A 13,094-nucleotide genomic window follows, 5' to 3' on the forward strand; every position below is an offset into this window, starting at 1 on the left:
GGCTATAGTTTTTGCTCTTTACAGAGCAAACTCACCAATCTTTTTAACAGTTCGGTCTGCTGCACAGTCAGCATTTATCCTGTGACACATAATAGTCTAGTCTCCTGAATTCAAAAACTAATGAGTATTGAATGATGAATCAGTCCAATTGGCTGAGATTTTCAAAAGTATCCACTGATTTTTCATGCCTCAATTTTTGGGTGACCAACTGGGGATACTTTAAGGGGTCTGATTTTCAGAAAGTGGATGCTCAACACTTTCTGCAAATCAGGCCCCCTTAAATTATCTCAGACTAGTCACTCAAAATCATCAGTCACTACTGAAAAATGTGTCCATTGTCTTTCAAAATAAGTTTTAGAAATTTTCCAACAGTAAAATAAATCATCATAATAAAAATACCAGGAAGTAAAGGATCAACAAAAAAGTAAAATTATTTTACTATGGAATGAACTTTCAACCTTGCAGACAATATTCTGCTGAAAAAATATAATAATTGTCTCTGTCCCCTCTTCTTATTGGGTATGCTACTTGTTCCTTCTTGTAAGCTATTTGGGACATATACTGTGGTTTTTACAGTCCTTATAGGCCCTTACAGCTAAGGGCCCCATAAAGGCCCTACTGGTATATTAATTATAATAGAATCTTCTGGAGTAAATTTCTAAAATGAACAATAATTGGGAAAGAGGAAACTTGGGTAACATGTACAAATGATTACAAGCAGTTTTCTGTGTAATTTAGATAAATGTTTTCCCAGCACTGAAAATGAATAAGTATTAATTATTCATAATGCAATAATTAAGAAATTGGGTAAATCACATTGCATAGCCAAATGAAATTTAAGCAATGGCAGCATATTGCATAAAAAGTCCATAATAATTTTATTACACCAAAACCCTGATTCTTAAAAACTTATGTACGCCTGGAAGAGCACATGTCATTTGTACAACAAATTCTACAGTGAGGCAGATTAAAGTGAATACAATTTTACTATACTACAGTGTGTATGTATTGCAAGGCTAAGTTCTGTCTGAACTGGAAGAAGAATGTTAATAAGAAAAATGACAGATTTCCATAACATACTATTCTTTTCTTCTCACAAATAACAGGAAATTACCGTACTCAGTATCTGCCAGTATGTAACGTCTCCTGTTTTATTATTTGCAAGGATGCAAGTACTGAATTAACAATCTTTATGTAGGTAGCTGAAATTAATAAATATAGTGCTAGATTTTCTGCTGGTGGAATGTGATATAACCCCATTGACGTCAATGAAGCTACATGGATTTATACTAGCTGAGGATCTGAACCACAAATTATTACTTACAGTGGACCAGATTCTGACTGGTCATTACCCAGCTTGGCAGGAGCAGGAAAATGGGACTAGAGAAGATGACACCATCCCCATGCCAAAACTCATGCAAGGAGCCCACCACCCACTATATCAGTTACACAACTAAAGATAGTCCTAAATGTCCTAAAGATAGAAAGTCAAAACACAAGGAATGCAATGAAAAATGTACATTTTCTTCCAAGGCTTAAGGTTGGCACAAGCAAGTGGGTTCCAGATACAAGCAGGACAAAGAATGCATACAACAGAATGCATCTTGGATTCCTTCTGGTTTGTTTATTTTTAAAGAATTGAGGCTAGTCAAACACACCTCAGCAATGTTTAGGGCCCTGAGAATGTTACAGACAGCACACATTCTTTTCATCTTAGATAGCAGAAGTATGTTAAAGTTCACCCAATATTAATCTCAACATAAAGATTTGTTGCTCCTAACACATAGGCACTTATTATAACAACCAAAAAATAGGATCAAATAAACATATAAATAGAAGTATATAAATTAGAAAAATCATAGACAATATTGACAGTCAAAAATAGCAAACACATATAGAAGATCAACAGCACAGCAATAAAAATGAAGCATCATAGATTTTCAGGGTGAGAAAAGCTAAACTGTGACACATCAGTTATAGAATGTTTGAGCCTAAACACCACCTAGAGGCAAAGGGCTGGCTAAAAAATGTATTCCTTATAATGAGTGTTAATATTAGTTAGCATAGTATGGATCACAGTTGCACATTTCCTGTACATTGTTTAATACATAATGGGCCTAATCCACTGATGAGCTAGACTGAGTTTGCATGAATTCCTAATTAATATAGCCAGCTTTTTGGGTCCCATGAAGTAGAATCTCATCTTTCATGTGGAGAGAGAGAGAGAGAGAGAATTTCTAGCCATTTTACTTCTGAAGATTGCTTAGGTCACTACATTTTCAAGTCTAATACAAACTGACTGCTAGGGTTGAAAAGAACAAAGAGTTGGGCTTCATTTGTGCAGGAGAAGGTGTGAAGATACCTAAAGTTCTGCAACACTCATGCAAACACATACGCTTTAGTATGCAAAATTAGAAATGTTAGTATGGTATCTCAAGAATCTCTTTGCTAACTTGCCACAAATCCTTAGTCTCACCCTGTGTATTATGTTGTGATATTAGCAGACTGGAATCTGTTATGGCTGAGGCAGCAAAACATGTAGCACATTCTACGGCTAGAACTGAACTGGTTGACTTGACCAGCATTTACGTGATTTATCTCCTAAGCCCACTTCCTCTGCTTTATGTTGGCAAAGAAGGTTCCTGAGTGCTTGACCAGTAGTTCTTCCTCAAGAAAGATATTAGTTAGCATAGTATGGATCACAGTTTCCACTTTGCCCTCTTTGCACTCTTTTACATCTTCTCCGTCATCTTTGACTGCCCATTAGTTACAGATTTAGCCTCTCCACCTTCTCTCCAATCTCCTGTCCCTGCTTTAAAACCTGTAATTTGGCCACTCTGGAAAGGTGTCTGAAAACAGTGGGCTGTCAAAATGATCACTGCTAGGCATCCAGGCCTCAGTAACGTATGTATCTTTTAAGTTTATATCTGATACTGCACACCTAAGGGTCATGTCTGCCCAGTGTTGAGCAGTCAAGAAATTTGCATCAGCATTTCTGAGGATACTGTCCAGTAGTGGGCATCATGCCCTTTGGGATCCTACTTGTACATGTGCTCCTGCGATCAGAGCATCCATTGACCAACACAGTACTTAGCAGCATCCAATCAGAGGGTAAATCAGGAAGCATTTACAGATTATGTGTTAGGGAAATGTGGGGCTTGATACTTGGACAGAGTAGAGTGAGAAGCATGTAGGGACCTGACTGCAGCCCCTGATTCAGGGCTATCTGGTCACAGAACAAGTAACTTAAACCAGTGGAGCATCAGGTATAACAGATCTCTGCTCTGCAAATATAATGTGTTTAAATACCCTTGAACATCATGAAGGACAGATGATACAGGAAGATAACTGGTGCTTAGATTCATCTTCAGTGGAGAGTCAACATGCTGTCTGATTTGCATAGCTCCCCAGTCAAAGGAATCTGTGTCACCTGTAGCAAGGCACCTCATTTGTCTTACCAGGCCAACCACTTCCTCCTCTGGCGATGGCAGGCCTGGGGTAAATAACCTCATCCCCCTCTGGGCAGCATTTGTCCTCCCCCCCTTCCGTGCTCCTTTGGACGTATTTCCTGGGTAGGTCTCAGGGTAGGCCTACAGGGTGATCCTCCACCAAACAAAAGGGGAATAGTCCCATAAGCACAAAAACAAAGGGTGATACCTTCCCCTGCCTCCTTGTTGGGGCTGGGTGTCACAGTGTAGTCTGCCCCGGGGTGTCAGTCTTCCCCTAGCGGCACTCAGGCTTGTCTGCTTCCCCTGTGGGGAGGAGCGCAGCCTCCCCTCCTGGAAAAGCTTACTTCCTTTCCCTGCTGACACTAGTGTGGTAGCGGCTTGTCTCACTCTCCCTCCATGTTTTAAAAGGTCTCAGGCAGCCCTTAACTGAATCCAGGTGTTCCTAATTAACCCCGTCTCAGCTTATAGGAAAGAGGACCTTTAACATTCTAGGGCTAACATATCTGCCTTCTCACACCCTCTTGTAATTGTCCAGCCTGACTTTGTCACACGCTCTGTATCCATTGTTCATATACGCACAAATCCCCTCTCCCCACCTACTTATGAGGTTTTATTGTTATTTCTGGTGTTGATGAGATTTCAGTACTGTCCCCGGGGCCACAGAAGTCCAAGCTGAGGACTGTTGAAGTGTCAAATTGAAAATAAAATGCATTTTTTTCATATTGAGAGTAATTAAACATAGGAACTACTTACCCATGAATGCAGTAAGTTCTCCATCTCCTCGAGTCTATAAATCAAAATTGGATGGCTTCTTAAAAACAGGCTATGTTATAGAGCTAGATACATGAATTACTGATGAAATTTTATGGTTGTGTTCTGCCAAGGTCAGACCAGATGACCAGAGTGATCCCTTCTGACCTTAAAAATATACAAATCTATGAATAGCATAGGAACAAGGAAACAAGAACTGGAGTGGATGAGAAAGAGTTCTATAAAACCAGGGGTTTCACACCCAGCAAAGACCTGAGGACTGAGAAATCTTGGATGGTGAGACAGGACAGCATATTCTAAAGAACATGGATTTCCCACAATCTGTTTTGAAAAGCCCCTTCTCTGAACACTCATAACTCTGTGTTGAACTCATGCCTGACCAACCTGATTGCCTTCTACGATGAGATAACTGGCTCTGTGGATATGGGGAAAGCGTTGAACATGATATATTTTGACTTTAGCAAAGCTTTTGATACAGTCTCCCACAGTATTCTTGCCAGCAAGTTAAAAAAGTACGGATTGGATGAATGGACTAAAAGGTGGATAGAAAACTGGCTAGATTGTCGGGCTCTGTGGGTAGTGATCAACAGCTTGATGTCTAGTTGGCAGCCGGTATCAAGCGGAGTGCCCCAGGGGTCGGTCCACATATTTATTAATGATTTGGACGATGGGATAGATTGCACCCTCAGCAAATCTGCGGATGACACTAAGCTCGGGGGAGAGATAGATATGCTGGAGGGTAGGGATAGAGTCCAGAGTGACCTAGACAAATTGGAGGATTGGACCAAAGGAAATCTGATGAGGTTCAACAAGGACAAGTGCAGAGTCCTGCACTTACGACGGAAGAATCCCATGTACCGCTACAGTCTGGTGACCGACTGTCTAAGCAGCAGGTCTGCAGAGAAGGACGTGGGGATTACAGTGGATGAGAAGCTGGATATGAGTCAGCAGTATGCCCTTGTTGCCAAGAATGCTAACAGCATATTGTGCTGCATTTGTAGGAGCATTGCCAGCAGATCGAGGGAAGTGATTATTCCCCTCTATTTGGCACTGGTGAGGCCACATCTGGAGTATTGTGTCCAGTTTTGGGCCCCCCACTACAGAAAGAATGTAGACAAATTGGAAAGAGTCCAGCAGAGGGCAACGGAAATGATCAGGGGGCTGGGGCACATGACTTACGAGGACAGGCTGAGGGAACTGGGCTTGTTTAGTCTGCAGAAGAGCAGAGTGAGGGGGGATTTGATAGCAGCCTTCAATACCTGAAGGGGGGTTCCAAAGAGGATGGAGCTCAGCTGTTCTCAGTGGTTGCAGAAGAAGAAGGAGCAATGGTCTCAAGTTGCAGTGGAGGAAGTCTAGGTTGGATATTAGGAAACACTATTTAATTAGGAGGGTGGTGAAGCACTGGAATGGGTTACCTAGGGAGGTGGTGGAATCTCCATCCTTTAAGGCCAAGCTTGACAAAGCTCTGGCTGGGATGACTTAGTTGGTGTTGGTCCTGCTTTGAGCAGGGATTTGGACTAGATGGCCTCCTTAGGTCTCTTCCAACCCTAATCTTCTATGATTCTATGAAAACTCCTCTTTAAGGCCCTGATCCAAGTCCTTGAAGGGGATTTGTGAATCACCAGTTCTGAGCCCATTCAAAACTGTTCTACAAAGTACTTAAATGCCTGCTAAAGTTTTTTACTGAATCAAGACTTAAAATTTACAAAATAGTATTTTCCTTTGAGGAAATATGGATATAATCTTAACCTGGGTGGTGAGAACAGCACCATAATATGTATAGATATAGATGTATTTTATTTCAATTAATATCCTGCAACATAAAGCCTATAATTACATAAAATGATTAATTTCTTAGTACAGTTGCTATAGCATATATAAACCATAGGTAAAAGTTTAAAATATGATGCTCTTCAAAGCACTTGAATTAACATTCTGTTGGGGCTTTGTCATTACAAAAAACATTGTTGTTACATTTTTGGAAGCTTAAAACTAAGCATTAAAATTCTTTCACTTGAAGACTGCCATGTAGCATATTGGAGTCAGTCCTTGTCCTGGAAGCATATTTTTTTTTAATTTGGAAAAAAAAAAAAGAAAAAAGAAAAAATGGTTTTATCAAGTTAAATGTCTCATGTGACTAAAATAGAAATGTAACAGTTTTTATAACAATGTAAGTCAAAATCAGTTTATCTCACCTACTTCTTCCTTCCTCCTTCCACACTGCCCTTTATACATGGAATATCCTCAGTGAACTGATCCATGAGACCACTACTCTCTCTTCATTCAGATTCTTACTCAGGACATAACTCTTCCTTAATGCCTACAACAAATCACTGACCTAACAGGTTAGGATGAAGTGCTGTTAGGTATACTTGTGATGTAGTAATACTTTCCTCATGGATTGTATTTTCTAAATGGACAACCAACCTAATTCTCAATTACTGAGGGACAATCTCCACTCATTGATACATTTTGCTTTCCACAAGCAAATCTCTGTACAACTTTTCATGAGTGATGTACTCGAGTATTCGGATTCTAGTATCTAAACTGTATTGTTAAATCTATTCACCCAAATTTGGGTTATTCCTGATTATGTACTATGTATCATATGACTTTTAAAAACTTACTTTATATTTGTGGATAATCTAACCACTATACCCAGATATACAGGCACTCTTTTCCTAACCTATGTATTATATATATTTTTAACATTAGCTTTAATAAAAAAAATTATTCTGATTGCTTCTCTCTCCCGCATCCTACCCATATTGACTGTTGTGAGGGCAGAGAAAAAAGTGAAACAAGTAAGATGTGCATATATAATTGCAGCAATTGCTTTGCCTGTGTGTTGTATCTTGATCCCCTGCTTTTGTTGGTTCCTTGTCTGATTAGATTGTCACCAGATGAATTAGCTATCAAGACAGGAAGGATGAGTGGGGATTTTGAAAAGCTGTTGAGGAAGAATCAACAGGATTTGGTCATGACCTGGAGGAAATCAAGAGGGAGGAGTCAGAGATTACTCCCAGCTTCAGAGTCTAAAAGGCAGGGATCAAGGATAGTGTATAGCATGTGAAATGTTTTTTGGGATGATAGAGTGCTACCAAGATGCAGTGTTAGAGAAATAGTGAGAGCTACAAGCTTGTACTGGAGATGGAGCAGAAGTGGAGAAGTATATTTAACAATCATTAGCATAAAGGTGAGCGTTAAACACACAGAATGGGAGGAAGAAGATAGGCAATAGGTCCACAGGCAGAGCCTTAAGAGATGAGGAGGAACCACAAAGGAATTGTCCCAGAAAGCCAAGTGAGGAGAAGCAGGGAGGGAAAAGTCAAGAGTATCAAAGACTGCAGTCAAATCGGGGACATTGAGGATCGAACCATTGAGGTGTAATCCTTCTGCCTGTCTGAGTTGGCAGCAACAAGGGTTGGGTTCAGTATCTAGGGGTTCCGTTTCAAAAACACAATGCAAAACCGGCTCGAGCCCCCACCCAGTGACCTGGGACAATTACATACCCCCTCCCCCGGGCGCCTCTAAGACGCAATACTTCCCCTCTCGCAAACACGGAGTCTGAATGTAGCAAAATCCTTTTAATAAAGGAGGGAAACAATGCGGCATTATGTTGGGGAAACACCACAAACAGGATTCATAACACAGACCATGAGCAAAAGACCCACCCCCCCAAGTAAATTTGTCAGTGTCCTTTTCCCCTCAGGGTCTTAAGTCCAGCAACCCCCCAAAAAATCACCCAAAGTCCCAAAAGTCCAACACCCCCAAAATCACCCAAAAGTCCAACAACCCAAAGTCTCTGTCCCTGGTCAGTGCAGCCCCAGAGTTCAAAAGTTTATCTGCAGAGTTTTACCTCCCAGCCTGGGTGGAAATGCCCCCCTCCCCCCGCAGGGGTGTTAAGGGGCACCTTACGTGGTCCAAGGCCGATTGCCCCGCCTCTCCGTGTGGTTCTGCTGCAGCCTTCACCGTGAGCCACTCTGCCAGCCGCTCCTCTCCACCAGCCGTCCCATGAGCCGCTCCAGCTGTCCTGCCAACTGCGCCATTCTGCCAGCCACTCTGCTCCACCAGCTGTCCCGTGAGCAGCTCCAGCTGTCCCAGCAACTATGCCACTATGTCCCAGCAACTAAGCTCAGCCATATAGCTTCAGCCCCCCCCCCACACACACTTAACACAGCACTCAGTGATTTCAGCTTGTAGTAGGGGGAGCCCCAGTGCTAGTGCACCATTGGCCCAAGGTGAATTCAGCTCAGCAGCCTGTAACTAGACTCCTAATAGAATTAAGATTAGCTCTGATATTCCACAGTAGAATAGAAGGAGATGCAATTGGTGTTTCAGGCCCTCAAAGGGGGTCCATGCTATCAGGTACAAATACTTATCCCCAGTCTCTCTCTCAATTCACTGGGTTTTGGAACCCATATCCCTTGTCTAGCAAGTGCTACTTAGTTGATGGCGAGTCCCTCCATCATAAAATGCCAAGTACAGTTCTACTGCTCTTGAGTCACATAATCAGGGTAACAACACTTTATTCTTCCTGCCCCAATAACAGAGAAACTGGGGGTCCCACAGCAGTCAAAGTGACCATTTGGGCTGCTGTGGGCTCAGGCTAGGCGGGGTGGTTGTGCCTATGCAAACAAGATCAGCCCCTGAAGTTCTTTTCCACAACTCACCACAACTCACCACCAGATGTCAGGGTAGAGCTCGTCCTGACTCTGCTTACAGAGGCATTAGTCTATCATGAGGAATAATGACTTGTAAAGGGGAAAAAAATCACTCAGATGTTTAGTATGGAGCTAAAGTTTTCACAGTCTGCACATGTGCACTTGGTGTGCATGCATGGCAGCTATTACATTTCAATAGCTGTTTAAATAGTTCCCTAATTATGTATGTATTCAGTGTATATATTGATTCACTAGACTATGCTGATTCAGAAGAAGCCATTACTGTCAATCAAGTAAATTATACACATTTTCAAAATATTTATGTTTACCAAATTAGATATTTAGTAGGTTAAGTAAAAGGCATATTTAAAAGTGTATAAATCTTTTACAGGGCATCTGTCACTTTCCTATGATATATTACAAGGCATCAGATTCTCTGTAAACATATAGCCAGGAATTATACATATTTATTTTTCATTTAAATCAGGGGTTCTCAAACTGGAGGTCGGGACCTGTCAGGAGGTCAGAAGGTTCTTACAGGGGGGGTCACGAGCTGTCAGCCTCCACCCCAAGCCCCGCTATGCCTCCAGCATTTATAACGGTGTTAACTATATAAAAAGTGTTTTTAATTTATAAGGAGAGGTCACACTCAGAGGCTTTTTATGCGAAAGGGGTCACTAGTACAAAAGTTTGAGAACCACTGTTTTAAATGAAGTCTTTGGAGCTTAATTCTGCTTTTGGTTACACAAGGTATATCTGAAGTAACTCTAGTGAAGTCATTATAGTTACTCAGGATTTATACTGCGGTAGATGAGAGCAAAAACTGATCTACTGGTTCTGTAGCAGACTGACTAATATAGGAGACAAATAAGCCTGCTGCACAGAGAAAAGAAGAACCCTTAGAGCCTATAAGCTTGGCCACTGCACTGCTGCACAGGTACAGGGAGCTCAATAATCTCCCTACGTCCATGCAGCTCAAATGCCTATCCTGGACTTCTTCTCTCTCCACATTAGGACTGCACAGCATGTGGGAGATACTTCACAAGTGGGACAGGAGAAATCAGTCACATATGTCTCTTGCTGTTGATGTCACTGGAGAGTAGGTAGCCCTTACCACTTCCTTTATGTTGGGCAGTTGGCTCTTTCTTTGGGTATGTCTGCACTTGGAGTTAGGGATGTGATGTCCAGCTCATATACACATATGCTAGCTGTCATCCATCTAAGGGAATTGAAAATAGTAGTGTAACTGTGGTAGCGTGGGCAGGGGTGAACAGCAATATGGGCTAGCCACCTTTAGTACAAACCCATCTGGACCCCATGGATATGTACTTAGGGTGGCTAGCCCATGCTGCCACTCACTGCTGCCTGTGGTACTGAGGCTACAGTACTGTTTTTAGCCCTCTAGATCAATGTGAGCTAGCATATGTCTATACGAGCTGGGAATTGCATCCCTAGCTCTAAGTGTAAACATAGTTTTAGTTATTGCAAGAGGCTTGGGTGAACTTCAGGACAGAGTATTTATCCCAAAGGGCCCCATTATTGTACTTCATGTTTTGCATAATGGAGCTGTTCTTTAGGGAGACATCATTTGGCTGCGTAACTATTATAAAATTTATTCTGTTGCTATCTGACTGTCAGCCTGGTCCATTTTTTGATTGACTAGCCACTGCCAGAGAAAAATCCTAGTTCCTTCCATTTTAATTCCTCAGGAGAACCACTGAGAACACTCATTGTAGCTTCCAAGCAGAAGCCTTCTTGCTTCGTCCATTTTCCATATGGGATGCAGCAATTTGGCTGGGTGGTATTTGTGAGTATGTCTCTACAGTTCAGCTGGGAGCCTGCTTCCCAGCTCAGATAGTCAGACACACTGCTGGAGCTAGAAGCACTAAACTTAGCAGTGTGGTGGAGGGTAGTACGGGCAGTGGCTCGGGCTAGCAGTATAATCCCTGTACTGCTGACACAGTTGCACCATTATAGCTATTCTCATACAGGAAAGTGGAATATGCTTTACCAATATCACAATTCTGGGGTTATTGATGGGTTCATACAGTGCCTCCATCTGCAAAAACAGGAGTCTCAGTGATGCTAAATTGAGTAGAATAATCTGACTGCATTTGAAGGGAAGGGGGCTCCTGGCTCCTAAACTTCCCAGTCTTTTCCGTCTCAGTTTCCCTGATCCCAGGAGGTTGACCATTTGTCTTGGTGCTTGCCAAACCTATCCTCCCCACCTGGTATACCAGAGCTTGCTGTGTCTTTGCAGGGCCACTATGTGACCTTCTTGAGGGAAATTTCCCTGAAGCTTTTCAGGAGTCTCCCTTGGGAGCTGTAGATTTGATGTCTGCTCTTTCCCAGAGCAGCCCAGCAACTGTCTGGAACTTCCTGCCTTTAAACCCTTACTCCGCTCCTGACATGATTGACAGGGCCAGATGGGAGGGGTCAGCCCTGCCCACAGCAGCTCTTTAATCTCTTTGTCACCCCATCACATATCTTCCCCCTCATGATTAAGGCAAATGTGTTAGAATGGAGGGGGGGGATTCCCCCATCGCAGGAGAAAAAAAAATCTGCATTCTGTTGAGTCTTGCCAACTTGGTGGTAAACGTGGAATTTATAGAGTTGTAGTGACAAACATAAATGCCTTATGTGAGGGTTGGTCTCCTTCATTATGTTCACCACTCTGATGGTCGTGTGGTCACTAATAAATGAAAAGAAGTTTCCCAATAATTAGGGAATACTTAGTAGTGTATGGAGTCCACAGCACCACCTCACTACTAATGCCTTTGTTTCTATGATTGAGTACGCTTTCTCTCCAGGGAATAGCTTCCTACTGATATACAGTACTGGATGTTCTTCCCCATTGAACATTTGAGAGAGCACTGCCCCTAGGCCCACGTTCAAGGCATTGGTTTGTAACAGGACCCGTTTTTGAAAAATCTAGGTTAAAAAGGACAATTCTCTAGACAGGCACTGTTGAGTGTCTGAAAGCCCCTGTCTCAGGTTTCCTGGGGTGTCTGTCTTTTATGAGGTCTGTCTAGGGCTTTGTGGTTGTGGCGAATCCTGGTACAAAATGTTGGTAGTACCCAGTTAATCTCAGGAATTGTTGCACTTGTTATTTTGTTGAAGCAGTAAGGCAGTTCATCAAAGCCTGGACCTTGTCCATTAAGGATAACAGATGGCTGCTGCTTAATGCATACCCTAAGTATATAGCTTCATGATTCCTGATTTTGCATTTTGCCAGACTGGTCATTAACCTGGCATCCTTGAGGGATTGAAGTACTGCTGCCAACTTTTTAAAGTGTTCCCACCAATGTCAGCTATTGATTACAATGTCATCCAGATAGGCTTAGGCATATTGTCCATGGGGATCACAAGATTTTATCCATAAACCTCTGGAAGGTCACAGCTGCTCCATGGAGTCCAAATGGCATGGTATAGAACCAGTACAATCTGAAGGACATGGAAATAGCTGATTTATTTCCTCAGGAATCTAAGTGAGAGGGACCTGCCAGTAGCCTTTGGTAAGGTCAATGGTAATTTTATACTCAGCTACCCTTAGATGCTCCAGTAACTCATTCATGTTTGGTGTGGGGTAGGCGTTGAATTAGATGATGCATTGACTTTGCAGAAATCAATACAAAATCACACAATCCCATCCAGTTTAGGGACCAGGACAATGGGATTCCTCCACTCACTGAAGGATACTTCTACAACTCACAGATATAAAATTGATTGAAGTTCCTGATGGACAAGGTCCCACATTTTCCAGGGAAGGTGGTGAGGGTTTCTCCTCACTACTTAAATATGATGGAAGATCATGTGGCTCTTTCCTGAAGTGGAAAAGAACACTATAGGGAATAAGTTCACTAGTTGTTATACTTGTGCCCTTGGCTTGGGTTGTAAAGTTTTACCCATCCTTAAAGGCTCACAGTTTTTTCTCATTAGGGCCTGGGTTCCTAATTTGAGTTCAGGGGAGGAGTGGAGCAGAAGTCAATGAAAAGCCCCTCCCTGACCTTCTAGGTCTTTAGAAGATTTACATGATAAATTTGGGTTTCTTTGCTTTTCCCTGGGTCTCAGATTGCATAATCAATAGGACTTTGAAGGGCCCTTGCCAGTGACTAACAGTTTAGACGCCGAGCTGGGTAGCAGCAATGGTTCCCGATCACCTGGCTTAAATTCTTGTGACTTATAGGAAGTTTCTTGTTTGTGTTTGGCC

This window comes from Terrapene carolina, unplaced genomic scaffold, assembly GCF_002925995.2.
Source record: "Terrapene carolina triunguis isolate 2854851 unplaced genomic scaffold, T_m_triunguis-2.0 Scaffold21, whole genome shotgun sequence".
NCBI classification, from domain to species: domain Eukaryota; kingdom Metazoa; phylum Chordata; order Testudines; family Emydidae; genus Terrapene; species Terrapene triunguis.